We start from the raw sequence: 8,075 nt of genomic DNA on the forward strand, positions 1-8,075 counted from the left end.
ATTATAACTACCACAACTGCAGCCACCACCGCTCCGGCTGCAGCCACCACCGCTCCGGCTGCAGCCACCACAACTCCGGCTCCAACACCTGCAGCCCCCACAACTTCACCTGTAACCACCACAACTGCAACCACCACAACTCCGGCTGTAACCACCACACCTGTAGCCACCACAACTCCGATTATAACTACCACAACTGCAGCCACCACAACTCCGATTATAACTACCACAACTGCAGCCACCACCGCTCCGGCTGTAACCACCACAACTACAGTCACCACTACTCCAGCTCCAACTACAACACCTGCAACCACCCCAACTCCAACTACAACACCTACAGCCACCACAACTCCAGCTCCAAGTACAACACCTTTAGCCACCACAATTTCTCCTGTAACCACCCCAACTCCGGCTCCAACTACAACACCTGCAGTCACCACAGCTCCGGCTCCAACTACAACACCTGCAGCCACCACAACTTCACCAGTAATCACCACGACTGCAACCACCTCAATTCCAGCTCCAACTACAACACCTGCAGCCACCACAGCTACAACTACCACACCTGCAGCCACCACAACTCCGGCTCCAACACCTGCAGCCCCCACAACTTCACCTGTAACCACCACAACTCCGGCTGTAACCACCACAACTGCAGCCACCACCGCTCCGGCTGCAGCCACCACAACTCCGGCTCCAACACCTGCAGCCCCCACAACTTCACCTGTAACCACCACAACTGCAACCACCACAACTCCGGCTGTAACCACCACACCTGTAGCCACCACAACTCCGATTATAACTACCACAACTGCAGCCACCACAACTCCGATTATAACTACCACAACTGCAGCCACCACCGCTCCGGCTGTAACCACCACAACTACAGTCACCACTACTCCAGCTCCAACTACAACACCTGCAACCACCCCAACTCCAACTACAACACCTACAGCCACCACAACTCCAGCTCCAAGTACAACACCTTTAGCCACCACAATTTCACCTGTAACCACCCCAACTCCGGCTCCAATGACAACACCTGCAGTCACCACAACTCCGGCTCCAACTACAACACCTGCAGCCACCACAACTTCACCAGTAACCACCACGACTGCAACCACCTCAATTCCAACTCCAACTACAACACCTGCAGCCACCACAGCTAAAACTACCACACCTGCAGCCACCACAACTCCGGCTCCAACACCTGCAGCCCCCACAACTTCACCTGTAACCACCACAACTCCGGCTGTAACCACCACACCTGCAGCCACCACAACTCCGATTATAACTACCACAACTGCAGCCACCACCGCTCCGGCTGCAGCCACCACCGCTCCGGCTGCAGCCACCACAACTCCGGCTCCAACACCTGCAGCCCCCACAACTTCACCTGTAACCACCACAACTCCGGCTGCAACCACCACACCTGCAGCCACCACAACTCCGATTATAACTACCACAACTGCAGCCACCACTGCTCCGGCTGTAACCACCACAACTACAGTCACCACTACTCCAGCTCCAACTACAACACCTGCAACCACCCCAACTCCGGCTCCAACTACAACACCTGCAGCCCCCACAGCTCCAACTACAACACCTGCAGCCCCCACAACATCACCTGTAACCACCACAACTGCAACCACCCCAACTCCAGCTCCAACTACAACACCTGCAGTCACCACCGCTCCGGCTGTAACCACCACAACTACAGTCAACACTACTCCAGCTCCAACTACAACACCTGCAACCACCCCAACCCCGGCTCCAACTACAACACCTGCAGCCACCACAGCTCCAACTACAACACCTGCAGCCACCACAACTCCAGCTCCAACTACAACACCTGTAACCACCACCGCTCCGGCTGTAACCACCACAACTACAGTCACCACTACTCCAGCTCCAACTACAACACCTGCAACCACCACAACTCCAGCTCCAACTACAACACCTGCAACCATCACCGCTCCGGCTGTAACCACCACAACTACAGTCACCACTACTCCAGCTCCAACTACAACACCTGCAACCACCCCAACTCCGGCTCCAACTACAACACCTGCAGCCACCACAACTCCAGCTCCAAGTACAACACCTGCAGCCACCACAACTTCACCTGTAACCACCACAACTGCAACCACCCCAACTCCAGCTCCAACTACAACACCTGCAGCCACCAGGGCTCCAACTACAACACCTGAAGCCACCACAACTCCAGCTCCAAGTACAACACCTTTAGCCACCACAACTCCGTTTCCAACTACAACACCTGCAGCAACCACAGCTCCAACTACAACACCTGCAGCCACCACAACTCCAGCTCCAACTACAACACCTGCAACCACCCCAACTCCGGCTCCAACTACAACACCTGCAGCCACTACAGCTCCAACTACAACACCTGCAGCCCCCACAACTTCACCTGTAACCACCACCGCTCCGGCTGTAACCACCACAACTACAGTCACCCCAACTCCAGCTCCAACTACAACACCTGCAGTCACCACAGCTCCGGATCCAACTACAACACCTGCAGCCACCACCGCTCCAGCTGTAACCACCACAACTACAGTCACCACTACTCCAGCTCCAACTACAACACCTGCAACCACCACAACTCCGACTACAACTACAACACTTGCAGCCACCACAGCTCCAACTACAACACCTGCAGCCACCACAACTCCAGCTCCAAGTACAACACCTTTAGCCACCACTACTTCACCTGTAACCACCCCAACTCCGTTTCCAACTACAACACTTGCAACCACCCCAACTCCGGCTCCAACTACAACACCTGCAGCCACCACAGCTCCAACTACAACACCTGCAGCCACCACAACTCCAGCTCCAAGTACAACACCTGCAGCCACCACAACTTCACCTGTAACCACCCCAATTCCGTTTCCAACTACAACACCTGCAGCCACCACAGCTCCAACTACAACACCTGCAGCCACCACAACTCCAGCTCCAAGTACAACACCTGCAGCCACCACAACTTCACCTGTAACCACCCCAACTCCGTTTCCAACTACAACACCTGCAGCCACCACAGCTACAACCACAATACCTGCAGCCACCACAGCTCCAACTACAACACCTGCAGCCACCACAACTCCAATTACAACACCTGTAGCCACTACAGCTGCAACTACAACACCTGCAGCCACCACCACTCCGGCTGTAACCACAGCAATTACAGCTACCACTACTCCAGGTCTAACTACATCAACTGCAGCCACCACAACTCCAACTATAACCACCACAACTCCAGCTCGAACTACAACACCTGCAGCCACCACAGCTCCAACTACAACACCTACAGCCACCACAGCTCCATCTACAACACCTGCAGCCACCACAACTACAACTGTAACAACCACACCTGCGGCCACCACAACTCCAATTACAACATCTGTAGCCACTACAGCTGCAACTACAACACCTGCAGCGACCACAACTCCAGCTTTAACCACCACACTCGCAGCCACCACCACTCCGGCTATAACCATAGCAATTACAGCTACCACTACTCCAGGTCTAACTACATCAACTGCAGCCACCACAACTCCAACTATAACCACCACAACTCCAGCTCGAACTACAACACCTGCAGCCACCACAGCTCCAACTGTAACTACCACACCTGCAGCCACCACAACTACAACTGTAACAACCACACCTGCAGCCACCACAACTCCAACTATAACTACCACAACTGCAGCCACCGCCGCTCCAGCTGTAACCACCTCAACTATAACCACCACTACTCCAGCTCCAACTACCACACCTGCGGCCACCACAACTCCAATTACAACACCTGTAGCCATCACCACTCCGGCTATAACCACAGCAATTACAGCTACCACTACTCCAGGTCTAACTACAACAACAGCAGCCACCACAACTCCAACTATAACCACCACAACTCCAGCTCGAACTACAACACCTGCAGCCACCACAGCTCCAACTGTAACTACCACACCTGCAGCCACCACAACTACAACTATAACTACCACAACTGCAGCCACCGCCGCTCCAGCTGTAACCACCTCAACTATAACCACCACTACTCCAGCTCCAACTACAACACCTGCAGCCACCACAACTCCATCTGTAACTACCACACCTGCGACCACCACAACTCTAATTACAACACCTGTAGCCACTACAGCTGCAACTACAACACCTGCAGCCACCACAACTCCAGCTTTAACCACAGCAATTACAGCTACCACTACTCCAGGTCTAACTACAACAACTGCAGCCACAACTCCAACTATAAGCACCACAACTCCAGCTCGAACTACAGCACCTGCAGCCACCACAGCTCCAACTGTAACTACCACACCTGCAGCCACCACAACTACAACTGTAACAACCACACCTGCAGCCACCACAACTCCAACTATAACTACCACAACTGCAGCCACCGCCGCTCCAGCTGTAACCACCTCAACTATAACCACCACTACTCCAGCTCCAACTACAACACCTGCAGCCACCACAACTCCAACTATAACCACCACAACTCCAGCTCCAACTACAACACCTGCTGCCACTACAAATCCAACTCTAACTACCACACCTGCAGCCACCACAACTACAACTGTAACAACCACACCTGCAGCCACCACAGCTCAGACTATAACTACCACAACTCCAGCTGTAACTATCACAGCTGCAGCCACCACAACTACAACTGTAATTACCATACCTGCAGCCACCACACCTCCGACTATAACTACCACAACTGCAGCCGCCACAACTCCAGCTCCAACCACAACATCTGCGGCCACCACAACTCCAACTATAACTACTACGACTGTAGCCACCACAACTCCGGCTGTAACCACCACAACTACAGCCACCGCTACTCTAGCTCCAAGTACAACTGTGGCTCCCACATCTGCCACACCCCCAATAATCACAACTACACAAGAAACAACAAGTCAAGGTATGTGACTCCCTGATTTTTTTCTCTTTTTTTTGCCTTTTTATTCCCTTCTTTTAGTTGTAATGCAGGGGTTTTCTATAGTACGTTTCAACTATACGTAGCTGAAAACAATAAGTCAAGGGTGAAGGTCACTCAAACCAAGAACCTTCACACAATACATTTTGACCCCAAGTGTAGCTTTACCCTTTTGATAGGTCACAAATTTACACTGGAACTAATGTCAATTGATGTGAGAAATTAGATTCAAAACATTCAAATGTATAATAGCCATAAGCATTCATTTTAGGGAGTTCAAATACATTTATATAGCCTGGCATCGCCAGACCCATTTGTAAATGCAAATTAGTTTGGAACCTCTCAGCTCATTTTCGATTTCCATTATCAACGGGTGCAGACCAAAATGCCTCTGGACGCTACAACCAATCAGAGCAACAAAACGTGTGACATAGCAGTTGGCTGCTAGGCTAGGTTCCAACATCCAATTCATATGGCTTCTAGTTCAACATAACACATGGCCTGACACGATTTAGAAGCCAACATTTATCATTTGTACGTAACGTGAACTACCGTCCGCTTTGTTTAATACTGACGCGATAGCAGATTCAGAATGTTCTACATCAGCTACAGCCACCTTAGTTGTTTACAAAAATGCCTCAACGACACTTAAACCTGCCCCATATATGATAAACGGTTGTGATTGGCCCAACCTGAAACAGGCTGGATGGAAATCTGTCTGAAGAGGAGGTGGGCCAGAACGGGAATGGGCCGGATGCATCTGCCAGAGCAAATAAAGCATGAGCTTGCAGATTCGTCTGGTTCTCAGGCTAACATTTATATTGTTTGGTTCAACACTGTAAAATATATATGAGGAAAATTTTCCTCCAAGTGTATTAAATAGCCAAAGACTAAAGCACACAATTCTGGTTATACATAGACAGATATCTATGTAGGTAGGAGATGCTATAAAAAAGGTACTTTAGGCTTTACGACACTGGAATTCTCGAGGTCATAGAAAAGTGAATCTCGATGAATTGTTCTGGGCTCCTGAATCATCCTAAATGTTGTTTACAATTAACTGACCCCAAGTCTAGCCAAAAGAGATGATCAATGATTCACAGCATATAGCCTTAAAGGCTAACCTAAAAGCAAATATTTCTCATTTGTCTTCTTTCTTATTATTTTTTTTTAATTCATTTCCACATGTAATGTTTTCTTTGAATCCCTACAGGCTTGGTATCGCTGGCACATCTACAGATGAAGATTACTTCCTATGGAGAGGTTAGCAATGGAACCATCATTGAAGAAGTTAAACAGGTATGTAAAACACAATGTGTAAAACAGTTTTGTGAGGCTCTTCTAGCTAACGCTATGTATGATAATGCATACACCGATATAAAGGGTGGGTTGAAGGGAATGAGATGACCTTCTGATGTTTATTCTCTGTGTTTTCTCTCCATTTAGTTTTTAGAAGGGCAGCTCCCGAATGGAACAGTCCAAGCCGTCACCGTGACAAAAATTCAAAGGGTTAGAGTTGCCCCATAGAAGCTTCATGTGGACAGAAATAGTCAAAAGTGAATGTATACAGACAGCAATTCAACGTTGTGCTGGTGGTGACACAATGTGAAGGGACAGTTCACCTCCATCGTTTCATCATATCTGGAAAGAGATGTTTCTTTTGAGTTTCTGACAGTTGGAGCACAACACATCAAATGGCATTGTACTCGACTGTGGTGATTTACAACCAATAGCTCATTTTGCCAAATTAAATGTAAAACAAACCTCTTTACAAGTCAACATTAAGACCATTTTTGCGTTCTATAATCCCTGAACAATATATTCATTACTACACTGTTAGCTGTATTTCCCAGGGATGTGAATAGAGGAGATGTGCATTTGGCTCAAGTGTCAAATTATTTGCAGAGTACCAAGAAATCTGATCCGTCAAAGAGGTTTTTAAGAGGCGTCCGTAATTCCCATGCTTTGTAACTGGAGGAGCAGCTGCCATGCTGACGAGCCTGGTAACCAGACAACTATTTAAGTGTTTCTTGCGCACTCCTCCCTTTCATTGTACGTAAATGAGGAAACGTTTCACTCAAAACACTTGCAACGATAACCTCAGTGAGAGCTTCATACCAAGTGTATGACAATTGTATCCCAAATCAGGGGAATGTCAAGTATTACTGACAAAATGCACAGTAATGTCCGCTGGATGTGAATCTGTTTTGTCTTGTGCCATCAAGAATTGATTTATTAAGCTTATAGAATGTGTCTGTCCAATGAATTGAAAAACCAGAATATGGAAGCACTGCTTGTTTGTTGCGTGGGTGGTGCTGTGCTATAAACAACACCTTGAAATATTTCAGCACGGACAAGGACATTCTGTGTGAAGGTTAACTTTTTTTGTTAAATAGTTTCTATCACATGGGCTTGAGGTATGTTTGTGTTTAGTTTTGGCTGTTTGCCCTCTATTTCAGTCTCAAGGTAAACTTGCCTCTCCTGGTATTGAGTTTACTAGGTGTGGAATAGAATGATTTCTTATTCTACTCTAAGTGTTTCATTTTTTTTGTACTGAAATTCATATTTATTGTTCAGATGTAAATTAGACTTTAAAAACAGTTATGTGTGACATTTTGTTTGCAGCCACAATCACTTTCACTTAAGGCTATACTATATGACCATTTCTGCACTGTCATGGCCAAACCACTATAGACCTTCTGGTTTTGCTTAGATTTAACAATAGATTTATAACACAAGATTAGCAGTTATGTTATTTTATGTTGTATTATGCCCATTTGAAAGATGAATAAAGAGACATATGTAGTTGAAGTGCCCTTCTTTGTCTTTTTTTATTTTCTTTAATTAATCCTTTGAAAGAAACTTTATTCAACATTAATTTGAAAGCAAATAGAATTATATTAATACATTCATTGTTGTGATCTGCTTTAAAACACTATGTGAAAATACAAAAAAAGGTTAATATCAAGTGAAAATTAATTGTGTAAAACATTTCTTCGATATATCAAATTATAAATATCAAATATCAAATTTGATCGATTGATTGAAGATTTCAAAAAGAGGCAGTCTGAAAGTGTATGTGTGCTGGAGG

At 47.3% G+C, this 8,075-nt stretch overlaps 1 long non-coding RNA gene across 1 annotated transcript; it reads left to right on the top strand.

Moving 5' to 3' along the window:
* The first annotated feature begins 4,579 nt into the window (after window positions 1-4,579).
* Window positions 4,580-7,800, top strand: LOC139287921 (uncharacterized). Its single transcript, XR_011597426.1, has 3 exons — window positions 4,580-4,969; window positions 6,198-6,283; window positions 6,431-7,800. It is a non-coding gene; the product is annotated as an uncharacterized lncRNA (long non-coding RNA).
* Window positions 7,801-8,075: the final 275 nt, after the last annotated feature.

Source organism: Enoplosus armatus, chromosome 7, assembly GCF_043641665.1.
Source record: "Enoplosus armatus isolate fEnoArm2 chromosome 7, fEnoArm2.hap1, whole genome shotgun sequence".
Lineage (NCBI taxonomy): Eukaryota > Metazoa > Chordata > Actinopteri > Centrarchiformes > Enoplosidae > Enoplosus > Enoplosus armatus.